The sequence below is a fragment of the Muscardinus avellanarius genome (genome assembly GCF_963383645.1).
Source record: "Muscardinus avellanarius genome assembly, chromosome: 4".
Taxonomy (NCBI): domain Eukaryota; kingdom Metazoa; phylum Chordata; class Mammalia; order Rodentia; family Gliridae; genus Muscardinus; species Muscardinus avellanarius.
This window is the reverse complement of record NC_137789.1, coordinates 41832386-41844958: the sequence shown is the minus strand read 5'-3', so window position 1 is coordinate 41844958 and position 12573 is coordinate 41832386. Positions and strand designations below refer to the sequence as shown.

Here is a 12573-nt window from a genome sequence, read left to right as displayed (position 1 = left end):
AAGGAAAGAAGGAAGGGAGGAGGGGGGAGGGAGGGAGAAAGAGAAGAAGGAGGAAGGAAGGGACAGAAAGAGGGAGGGAGAATGAGCAGAGAGAGGAAAACTGGGGTGTCTGGAAGAACAGGGGGCCTGGCTCCCACAACTTCCTTTTCTGTAGCCATCTTCTTCCTTTGTTCTCCAGCCCAGCATTCCAAGCTGGGCATGTTGGGGGCCGGCCATGGAAATCGCCCCCATCTGGATGCATGTTGTTCCTTTTATACTCAGCAGCTGGCCCACAGTAGAGAATGTGCACGTTGTTATTTATGTTGGGTTCTTGGCCCCTCACTTGGAAATACGACCTTTAGCGATGGATCTGTGTGACTCAGGGTTAGGCTGTTGTGGCACATATAACGCATACTATAAGCACATAGTATGCGTGTTCAATCATAATTCCTCTCACCCTGCCTTGCTCAGCAGTCATTGCATACTGTCTCGGTGACCGCCTTGGGCTGTGACCTTCCTTGTGGTCAGGGGCTGTGTCTTCTAAACGTCAACACCCCACAGCGCCAAGCAGTGGATTCTGCCCATGGAGCCTTCCGCTCACCACTGCCTAGGTGCCAGCCCCGAGCCAGGCATCAATGAAGCGAAGATGTGAAAGGCCCAGCGGGAGCTCAGAGGTGCTGCCCGGTTCGATGGGGCTTGAAGGCCAAAGAACATCACCAGTGTTTACGGGCAGAGATCGCCGCACATTGTTACTAGCTAAGCTTACTGTTCCCACTACCTGCCATCAGATCACTGATGACTCCAGTCGTGGGCTGTCATCTTTTGACTCTGGGAGGTGCAGCAGGTGAATCTGAGGCCTGAGGGTCAGCAGTGCCTCCCAGGGCACTGGCCTGGAGCATTGGGGGGGGGGATGGGGGACTTTCCCTTGGGGGCATCAGCACTAAGGGAGTGTGTCTTGGGCAGCTCTTTGTCTCTGGATCTTTCTCCAGCCTGGGTGTCAGTTAATGTGTTATCTGGTAACTGGGGAGGGAAGAGGGCTCTTCTCTTGGACATTGCCCCCTTGAGAAGGAACTCTTCCTGTTAGTCACCCTCTGGGGAGCAGGGGCAAAAAATGCAAGAGTGAGAGTCAGACTGGCTTGGGTTCTAGGTTCCTTTGTCTCCATCTCCTGTCAGCCCCATGACCATGGACTTGCTGTTTAACCTAATCCAAGCTTCAGCTTTCTTGTCTGTGAGTTGAGGGTAATAATGATGTCCCCTTTCTTTATTGTCTGAACCTAACTGGAAACTGTGACATCTCTTGTCATGCACATGACCCAGTACTGAAACAGAATGGTCACATCAGGAGACATAAGAGAATCCAGGATATGGGTACCATATTTCCAAGATCACCTCTGATTATGGGTTGAGGTCACCAGGATACTAGGAATCAGGTGTGCTGCTACCATTGTCTAGACTCAGGGCAGGTGGGCTTTTAGGCTCCCATGTCTGTAGGAAAAGAGTTATCAGATTTCTCATGCTTGACAACCACCTGGAACACTTACCAGTATGGATTACTGGGCCTTGCCTCTAGACACTCTAATCCATTGGGTCTAGGGTGCTGGCTAGAATTCAGTCTTAAATAAGTACCCATGTGTTTCTAATGCTGGCAGATCATTGAGGATTCCTGTTATGGGCCATTCTTCCTCCAATGATCAGCTTTCCCAACCTACCCCAACTTCCAGGGAGTGAGCTGCAGCATCCCTCTGCCCTGCCGCCTCACTCTTCACCAAAGGGAAGAAGCAGAGACCCATAGGGGGCATCGAGGTGCCTGGCACTGTGCTGGGTACTAGGGATTCAGAGAAGACACTGCCTGTAGCTAGGTATCTCCATGCGTGACACACTGGGGAACTGCATAGACAGAGGTAAACAGGGTTACAGGGAGCTCAGGGGAAAGTCATTTAGGTCAGCGGAGGTCCACACCCGGGTGTGGCCTCCTTCTATGGCTCCTCCCCATCTTGCTTTCACCTTGTAAGAGTGGAGCTTTGTGAGTTCTCTCATCTCTTCTTTGTCTTCTGTCTTCTCTCCTCTCTCTCCTCTTTCCTCTCTTCTCTCTCTCTTGTCCACTACCATGTTCTGAGCTGCAGCCTACACCTCACATGGACTAAACCCAGAATCTCCAAAAAACTGAACAAATAAATCTTCCTTCCTCTAAGTCATTGTAGATTATAGCAGTGGGAATGTTGACTGAGACAACACTTTTTTTTTTTTTTTTTGCGGGTCTGGGGATGGAACCTAGGGGCATTCGACCTCCAAGCTACACCCCCTGCCCTATTTTTTATTCTTTATTTTGAAACCAGGTCTTACTGAGTTGCAGAGGGTCTCACTAAGTAGTTGAGGCTGTCCGCAAACCGCGATCCTCCAGTCTCAGCCTCCCAAATGCTGGGATTACAAGCGTGTGCCACCATGCTCGACATAGACAACACTTATCAAAATAGTCATCCATAGGAAAGTTCTGATGCAAAGACTAAGGTCTGTTTTGCAAAGAGAGTCTCTCTCTCCCCGCCGTGGGGGGCAGGGTGGTATTAATGAGATGGACAGGGTGTTGAGGTTGATTGAAAGTACTATCTGGATGGCCCATCTTTTCCTTTCCACAGCTCTTCCAGTCTGGGTGCTGGTGCCTTGAATTGTGTTGATGGATTGAACTTTGAATTGAATCGATTAAATTGAATTGATTGATTGATTGATTGAATTCTTTAAATTGAATTGATTGAATCAATCAAACTTTGACTGAACCAATCCTAGATCCAAGATCGATTGAGGTGCCTGCTACAGGTGCTGGGTGGGGGTGCGGGGGCAGCATACAGGCTTGGATTTGTCATCCTGACTCCCAATTTTATCTCCTGACCAGATATCTCCCTTCCTGAAATTCATACTGTTGATTTTTGAACCCTACATACAATATGTGCCATTTATTCCAATTATATTTCATCTTTTTTTGTTTTCTTGTGTGGTACTGGGGATTAAATCTAAGGGCATTCTACCTCCAAGCTACACCCTGGCCCTATTTTATTTTATTGTTTTATTTTGAAACAGGCTTTCTCTGAATTGCTGAAGCTGTCCTCAAATCTGCGATCCTCCCATCGCAGCCTCCCAAGTACTGGGGTTACAGGCATGTGCCACCACACTCAGCTTATTAGTTTTAACTCATTATTCCAGCCCTCAGAAATGCCTTCTGGCCTGGTTCTATTACTGGGTTTATTAAGGATTCCTCTCAGCATTGTATATAGAACCACACGTGCCCCTTAGAATTTGGAAAAATGTTTGGAAAGTGTTACCAAGTAGGAAACAATTTGCTAACAAGTCCAAGATATGTCCTAGATCCATTAAGTAGCCCAGGGTGTCTCCCTAATATAATATAATCGAGTGTTCATGCTATTCTCTGGTGGTTCTTTTGGAAGATGTGAATAGAGCATGACTGAGTCAAAGAAAGCCGTGGTTCATCAGCTCACTGTACAGCGTCTGGCGTGATGTAATGCAGCAGCTGGTGACTGACTCATAGGAGAACTGGAGAGGGGAGAATTGATGATGGGCTCCCCAGGCCTGGCCAAGGCCCATGGCACCTAATCATGTGCCCTAAATACAGGGGCACTATAGGTCAGGGGGCACTGAAAGAAATCAAAGATGGCCCACATTGTCACTGAACTATCCTTTAAGTTATCTCTAAGCTCTGACGACTAGTCACAGTCTGGAGGCACAGGGGTCAGAACCTCATGGCGGAGATGGCAGGGGTCACATCTCAGGGGTCGTGGGCACATGCTCAGAGCGCAGTGGCCAGGCAGGGTCCCGGTGCCGTGTCACATGGTGGTCTCCACTCTCGGTCTGTCTGTCTCTCCATCCTTGATAAGGCCACATAGCTCAATGCACAGAAACGCCCCTGGGTGCAGTTTTCCTGTATTCACTGTGCTAGTTTTATATGCTTCTGATGGAGGGTCCGTGCCACCTCCCCAGGTTGAGGAGGGTATTCCTAGCAGTGTTCTCGTTTCTTTTGTTCTGACCCCTTGCCCACCTGGCGGCCCTCTGCCATCAGGGGTTTTTTCTAGACGCTCATATGCAGACTGGTGACCTGGCCAGGTGTATCTGGCTGCCCTTCTTACTTCTCATTGAAAAATATTAAGTTAGTGCTTGGAAAATGTCTCATAAGTATTATTAACTAATTTACCTTTAGCCCATTTCTTAGAAATGGGTGAAATTGAGTATTTACACCTTTGTTGTTGAGTATCAGGCTCTAAAAGAAGGCAGGCATAATGATTCCATCTCATCAAATGCCAACTCTGAGGAATCTCTGTAAGTATCTGGAGTGTAGTGTTGAAAGGATGCTAAGGTTGAATCCAGGATGATGGGAGAGGCAAGAATTGATTAATAATGTCTGCCAGGAACAAAATATAAAATAGACCAAAAAAATTTTTTTTAAAAAAGGGCACTGCCAAGCTGGTCTTAAAGCCGGGTATTTGTACCAAGAACTATTCAACCATTTAGTCTCTTCTTCTCTATTTCTGTCTCTCCATATATCCTTGGAGACCTCCTCCCGGGTTGTTGCCTTTAATGCTTATATTTATCAACACACTCGCCCATCTCTGCAGTCTGCTGTTTCATTGTACCCTGTTGTTATTTGCCTGCCACAGCCAGGAGTCTTTTCTCACACTGCATCCAGAGCCTGACAGAGTCGGTTCTCCCTCGGTGGTTGCTCAATGACTAGTTCTACCTAACACTTCTACCTCATTGTTCTGTGGATGTGGAATCTGAGTTCCCACCTCCCAGTCAGTCATTTGCCCTGCTGAGACCCACACTGTAGATCTCCTCAGAGCCCCCTGATCTGTCTCATCTGGGAATAAAGGTAAACGTTGCATGGCTTTCCCCCCTCAAACTGCTGGCTCTTATGATCATGAGGCTCTCTTTCTCTTTCTCCCTGTCTCTCTCATAAAGCAGATTTAATTCCCACCCCTGGGTCCCTTTGAAACGCTTGATGAGGTAGTTTTTTCTGTCCTTCTGTGAAATTTTAATCATGTTACATAGTGTATTTGGTCAACCTTAGGTAATTAAAAAAACTGCTGTTTGTTCCTAGTTACAAGAACAGTTGTAGCTCTTGGCTCCCGACCCGTTTCTCCAGCATTAATCTGGTCCTAATTGCCGGTGAGCTCAAAAGCCACATGAATCATCCTGCAATGGCTTTGAGATTCCTTTCTGCAGTATCCTGGTCCTCCACCAGAACTCAGCTCTTTACTTCTCTTATCTTGACCCTGTGATTACAATAATCTCTTCTAATCTCAAATCAAATCTCCTGTCTTCCCAGGTCATCCTTTCTATAGTACAAATCCAATTCTGTTACCTTATCTGGACCTTCCTTCCTTCCTTCCTTCCTTCCTTCCTTCCTTCCTTCCTTTCTTTCTTTTGATACTGGGGATTGAACTCAGGGTCATTCTACCTCTAAGCTAAACCCCCAGCCCTATTTTATTTTTATTTGGAAACAGAGTCTGTCTCACTAAGTTGCAGAGGGCCTCACTAAGTTGCTGACATTGGCCTCGAACATGTGATTCTCCTGTCTCAAGCTTCCCAAGTGCTGGGATTACAAGCTTGTGCCACTATGCCAGGCTCTTATCTGGTCTTTTAATCCCTGTCCTTCACTCTCTTGTTTCCTCTATCCCATCTTCTTCAACTTTCATATCAAAGGAAGCCCCTCTAGTCATCCTGTCCCTCTGCCTTTCCCCTTGCACCATGATCACCTGGTTAGACCTGACTTCCACCTGTCTTCATCCTCAGTAGCTAAATTGTCTGGGACAAAACACACAAATGTCCTCATTGGTCTCACATGGTACACGATCCCTATGCTCCAGCAGGCCTCCAATGCTGCCTGGCAACCATCCAGTAGGTTCCCAATCCATCCACTCTTCCACAGTTCCAGAGAAACTGTTCCAGTTTTTCACTTAACCATTGCCTCTTCCACAGTTCTTTTGGTAAGTGCCCAAAGCCCTCTCTGCTTGTGGGAACCTCCATGGGAATTGATAAGAAGCACCATATCTTCTGAGATCCATTTCCCTAGGCATTTGCCTGCCCTCCAGACTGCTCCTCCTTTCCTCCACGGTCCCTCAAAGACTGGTGACCTCTGTCTTTCTATCACACCTGCCCCATCCTCCAGCCTCCCATGGGAATCTGCACCCGTGGAACTTGCAGGACGTGAGCCGCCAGTGGCCTCACTGGGCTGCTGGTATTCTGGGAGCCAAGCATCTGTTTTCATCATTTTAAGTAAAATAAATAAATAAACAAATAGGCATTTAGGGAGGGAAAAGCACTTGGCCTGAGGCAGGCGAGTTTGAGCCATAGCTCTCCGCCCGATTCCAGGCAAGGAAAGAACTGACCCCAAAGCCAGTGCTACAGCTGCATCTTAAGGATTCTGGAAACAAAGGGTCTACAAGGTCAAACCCTTGATATGCAGGAGCAGGATGAGTATAGTTGGTGGTTAGGGGTGCGGTTAGCCCCAGAAGAACCAGATAAGAGGGGTTCAGATCCAACCCTTACTGCTTCCTAGGCAGAGACCTTGAGCGAGTTATCTCATCTTCTAGACTCTGTCCTCTTCTGTAGAGTGGGAACAGTAACTATACCTACTTCCTAAGGTGGGTATGGACCATAAATAAGACAACACATAAAAGGCGTTGCACACTAGCTCTGGCACCTATTAAGTGCTCAATAAATATGCTCTATACATTGGTACTATATTCTCTTTGAGTCTTGCCACAGTCTTGTGAGTTTTTATCTTCCCCATTTTACTAGAGGAACAGACTAAAGGTCAAAGAGGCAAAGGAAATACGTTTGGACAGAAAGTGGCAGAGACTTGTATTGAAATCGTAGGACTCTACTGCCGTTTCACTTGGGATTTCAGATCCCCATCCAGATGAAGCTATTTTACCCCCATCATAGGCATTCAAAGCCCTTCAAACAAGCCTGACCTCCTCAGGTTGATGACACCAAATATGTACTGTGCTATCACAGGACCACGATGGCATTTAGCCAGCCCGGGGGAGGTGGGTAGTGACAACCCCCAGCCCTGAGAGGAGGAAATGGTTCTGAGGTTGTACACTGCCATCCTGCCAGGGTGGAAATACTGCTTAAAATTGTCCTGGCTCAGGATTGCAGGTCTGAGGACAGCCTCTGCAGGTATTAAGACTCATCAACATAGCGAGTCCCTGTTTCAAAAAAAAAAAAATAGGGTTGGGGGTGTAGCTCAGAGGTAGAATGCAATTCTGCCTGGTTCAATTTCCAGTTGCCCTACACACACACACACACACACACACACACACACACACACACACACAACTGTCCCGGCTCTTACCCTTCCCTGGGAGAGACACTCGTTGCCCAGTGCATGGACTTTAGAGTCAGGCTGGCAGAATTGGAAGTGTTGTTAATAGAGTCCAAACCATTGCTTTATGGCTGGAGAGATGATGTTTTATTATGTACCCATAAACCCTCTTCCAACTGCTGTTAGAAGTCCTGTCCTGAAGAGCAAAGGGAAGATCACTGTGTGTCTCCTCACAGGCCAGAGAGGCAGGGGTGCCATTTATCAGAGCCCACCAATGGTTAGGGTAACAGGAGCATGCAGAAGACATTCCATTTTCTGAAATCCTCTCTCAGCAGTTTCTTGTGAAGAAGCTGCAGAATTCTTCACAGAAAATATTCCAGAGTTCTCCCAGATATTTGGAAATCTCATATCATGCTCACTATATTGAGAATTGTCCAAAGGCCCTGAGATGGTGGAAAAGGTACCACCCTAGGCCCGGATCTGACTGTAATGAGCCATGAGGGCTTGCAAAGACAGTGTTACCTCTTTGAGCCTCAGTTTCCCCTTATGTACAGCAAGTGAGTTGGACTCTATTTGGACCTCTCCAGCCTAGTGTATGGGTCTATGAACCAAAAGTGGTTATGTGTCTTCATAAAATGACAAATCTTTGGGTTCCAAAGTCTGTGACCACGCTAGCAGGACCCACACCTGTTGTACAGAACGTTTCAACTTCATGGTTGTCATTGCCTCCTTGAACGGACGGCTCTATCTCAATCCCTTCCCCATGAAGCCTCTTCCATCACTCAGAATTCCATTTAATTCTAGAAAGGTTGGCCGGAGACTTGACTGTTCTTTCAACCACATGGCAGCAAAGAGGAATGAGACTAGTTTCCTGCCCTTGGGGAATTCTCAGTGAGAGAGTGAAGTTAACAGATCCTGTCCCACAATTTCTTTTCCCAGAGAACTCTCTAGTTCCTAGACTAGTCATTCACAGAGTGTGGTTCCTGGATTCGTAGCACTGACTTCACCCCAGAGCGTGTAAGAAATGCACATCTCCAGCTAGGCGTGATTACAGGCACATGCCTGTCATCCCAGTACTTGGGAAGCTAAGACCGGAGGATCGCAGCTTTGTGACCAGCCTCAACAATTTAGCAAGGCACCTCTGCAACTCAGTGAGATCCTGTGTCAAAATCTGAAACACAAAATTAGGCTGGGGGGATGTAGCTTAGAGAGAGAATGTCCCTGAATCCAATTCCTAGCACAATAAATAAATAAGTAAACAAAGAAACAAATAAAGAAATGAGTATTTTCAGTCCCAAGACCTACTGAATGGGAGCTCTGCGGGTGTGGTCCACCAATCTTGGCTTTGAACAGATCCTCCAGGGAATCAGGGAGCACGCTCAAGTCTGAGAGCCACTGAACCAGCCTTTCTTGGGGACAAGCTGACCCGTGGTTCTAAACCCTCCAGGGACTTGGAAGTTTTCTTGAAGAAAACTCGGTCACTTGGGCTGCCAGGGCCTGATGATTTCAACTCAGAACCGAGGCTCACTTGGGACCTCCAACAAACATTTTGAACCTTTGTGGTATTTTTGTAAACGTCCAGACATTGTGAAAACCACCCATTTGTTGTGATGGGAACTCATCCAGTTTAGCACTTAATTCCACATGGACCTTCTGGGTTTCCTTTTAAATTGATCGCGATGCCTGCTGGAATGTCGGTACCATGACTAAGTACCATACTAAGAATTCCAGTCTGAGGCGAGTTCCCTGCTTCCAAAGATCTCCAGAGAAAGAGAGAGCTTAGCGGGCACACTTCTGTGTGCCGTCCTCTCTTCTAAGCCGTTCATTACTATGCTCCTTGGAAGGCAGGATGTAGGCCAGGTCCCTGCTCAAGTGCAGATCATCGGGCCATACTATCCAAGCAGTAAGTTCATACACGAAGGATGGGCAGGTGTGGTTCCTCAGGAGGGATTAGCCTGGGTCCTGGGAGTGCCTGATCCTCGTCTTCCTACCCAGGACCTGTGGATCTGTCATCCCAGGCCAAATGCTAGACCCCAGGCACCTTCATGGAAATCAGCCTAGGGCTAGCCCACAGGGGCCTGAGGATGGAGAGCAGTGGGTAGGAGGATGGACGGGGCCCCACATACACGTTTACCACGTGTCAGCTCCTGTCTCAGATCATTTCCTACGTTCTCACAGCTGCCCAGTGAGGTGGGAATTGGCATCATCTCCATATAGCGCTTCTTTTTCAGAATGATGAAAGTTTTCCAAACCCTCAGTGTAGCCAGTGGCTATGACACTCCTAGCTCCTTTTTTAATAGTTTATTCTGAACATGATGAAAGTATTCTGGGCGGGGGGAGATGTTAAAGAATCCTACAGCCAGGCATGGTGATGTATGCCTATAGTCCTAGTACTTGGGAAGCTGAGACAGGAGGATCACAGATTTGAAGCCAGCCTCAACAACTTAGTGAGACTACCAGCTACTGAGGAAGACCCCATCTCAAAACAACAACAACAAAATTAGAAAGGGCTGGGGTGTATCTCAGAGGTAGAATGTCCCTAGGTTCAATCCTCACTATAAAAAAAAAGCAAACTTGGGCGTGGTGGTGCACACTTGTGCACGCTTGTAATCCCAGTACTTGGGAGGCTCAGACAGGAGGATCGCAGGTTCGTGGCCAGCCTCAGCTACTTAGTGAGGCCCTCTGCAACTTTGTGGGAACTTGTTTCAAAATAAAGAATAAAATAATGGACTGGGGGTGTATCTCGGAGGTAGAATCCCCCTGGGTTCAATCCTCAGCACCCTTCCCCCCAAAAAAACCACCCTACACACATCAGGTTTTCTGCCTTTCTGACTTCTGAGCCCTCAAGGGCAGGGCTGGTGTTCTGAGGACTCACCTTGGAGTCCCCCAGCTCCGCGGTAAGTGGACGTGGCAGGAGCTGGTCTCCTGCCAGGCTGCTGGTGCTTGGGCGCCTCCTCCTCTGAGCCTGCGAGGCTAGGAGGTTGCATGAGGAGGCGTGTGGTGCGTGCAGGCCCAGCACGCTGGCCTAGACGGGAGGACTTCGCGGGCCTTTTCCACCATGAGTTTTTAAGACTGCTCCCACTGTCTCCGTTTTGGCATTTTCCCTCTTTCTTGCAGCTGTGGTGATTAGGATTTTGGGCAGACAATTGGGATCCCTTTTCTAATCCCTTCCAAATCCTGATTTAGCTGCAAAGTCCGGGAAGGGGGTGGAGGAGAAATGGTGCATGTGTCGGGAAGGCGAGGAGCAAGACGAGCCCTGGGTAAAGGCAGTGTATTAGTCTATTTGATGTTCCTCTAAGGAAATACCTGCGGCCGAGTAACTTTAAAAGGGAGTAGGTAATGCCGGGCCTGATGGCGCACGCTTGTAATCCCCGCGCTTGGGAGGCGGAGACAGGAGGATCGCGCAGGTTCGAAGCCAGCCGCGCTGGCTTAAGAGACCCTGTTTAAAAAAAAAAAAAAGTATAAAATAGGTCTGGGAGTGTAGCCTGGAAGTAGAAGGGTTTCCAGGAACCCCAGTACCACCCAAAAAAAAAAAAAGGGGGGGGGGGGAGTAGGTGGCCAGGCGAAGGTGCCCGCCTGTAATCCCTGTACTTGGGAGGCTGAGACAGGAGCGATCACAGCTTCCAGAACAGTCTGAGCAATGTAGTGAGACCCAGTTTCAAAACAAAAACATCAAAAAGGGCTAGCGATGTAGGTTGGAGGAAGAATGCCCCAGGGTTCAACCCCCAGCCCCCCCACCCCCAATAGAGAAGGATTATTCTGGCTCATACTTCTGGGCCGAGGTCGAGGAGCTGCATCTAGTCAATGGCCTTGGTTTTTTTGTGTGTGTGTATGTGGGTCTGAGGATGGAACCCAGGGGCATTCGACTTCTGAGCTACATCCCCTGCTCTATTTTTTTATTCTTTGTTTTGAAGCAGGGTTTCACTAAGTTACAGAGGGCCTCACTAAGTAGCTGTCCACAAACCGTGATCCTCTGGTCTCAGCCTCCCCAGTACTGGGATTACAAGCGTGTGCCACCACGCCCGGATGTAAATGGCCTTCTTGCTGGTAGAGTTTTGTTCTGAGGCAATGTGGGCATTGTATAGAAAGAAATAGGGAGCAGGTGTGTGGATGTGTATCCCTTCTGGTTTCCTTCCTTTTTTTGTGTGTGTGTATGTTAAAATTAAACTTCAATGCATGAACCTTTGGGGATATAGTCAAACCATATGCTGACCGTAGCAGGGTGGCTTAGGATATCAGAGAGTCCCCCAGGGATGCCCAACTGTACCAATGAGGCGGGAGGCCTTTCATCTCATCCAGTGTCATCCCGTCCCAGAAACTTGGAAGTGAGGGTTTTTTCTCTACAGATTCAAACCTTGCTTGGGTGCTCAGGGCAGAGTATGGCGGTCACAGGGATGAGGAAGAAACTTCACATTTGTCTTTTTCCAATTCAGTGGTGGCCTTTGTTGAAATGTTTCAGGACCGGGTCCCTTTTTCTCCATTTCCACTATTGACTTCCAGATTGAGATCCGGAGTCCCTCTTTCAACCAAGTTAGTGCAACAGTGGTGTGGCGTGGCCACTTGCAAACCCCTGCCAGACTCATTTACTTATTTATTTACTTATTTTTGGTGCCGGGGATCCAACCCAGGGCCTCACACCTGCGAGCGCTCTACCACCGAGCCACATCCCAGGCCAGACTCCACTGACTTTTTACCAGGGAATCCCCTCCAGGAGATACAAGCTCCGTATAATATGCCGAGGTTCCCCCCATCTGTGGTGCCACGTGCGGGTTCCTCATCCTGAGGTCTTACAGGTTCCTCGGCCTTAAAGGTCTCTTCTAAATGACCCAGGCTCTTCCTCCAGCTGACTGCAGCCTGCATCTCCAGTGTTCCCACTACTCTGAGGTCTCATTACTTACTCCACTATCTACCACATCCACTCCATTGCAGACCTTTGTCCATGGGTCCCTCTCCATGTATTTCTTTTCTCCAAACCAAACACTGTGCATCTGAGGCTCATGCCTCATCTCCTTGAGCCCAGCCTGCGACTACTCCTGTTCCCTTAACCTCTTTTGTCAGAACCACAGTTTCATGCTATTTACTGTTTCAATGTTCTATTAGTTAACTTTTCCCAGGTAGACTATTAGCTCTTTGACATTGGAACGTACCTTAAGCTTCTTATATAATCTCTGAAGTGCTCTGCCAAGCTTATGTGCCATGCAGAAAATAATAATGTTGACCCTAATCAGCTATTTGCACACCTAAAGAGTGCATTGGTAGCT

At 48.0% G+C, this 12573-nt stretch overlaps 1 protein-coding gene across 4 annotated transcripts in view; it reads left to right on the top strand.

The window, feature by feature from the left end:
- MATN2 (matrilin 2) overlaps positions 1–12573 on the top strand; it is a gene marked incomplete at both ends in the record, with an annotated part of 152786 nt that overhangs the window by 26371 nt on the left and 113842 nt on the right. The gene's annotated exons all lie outside the window — the stretch shown is intronic.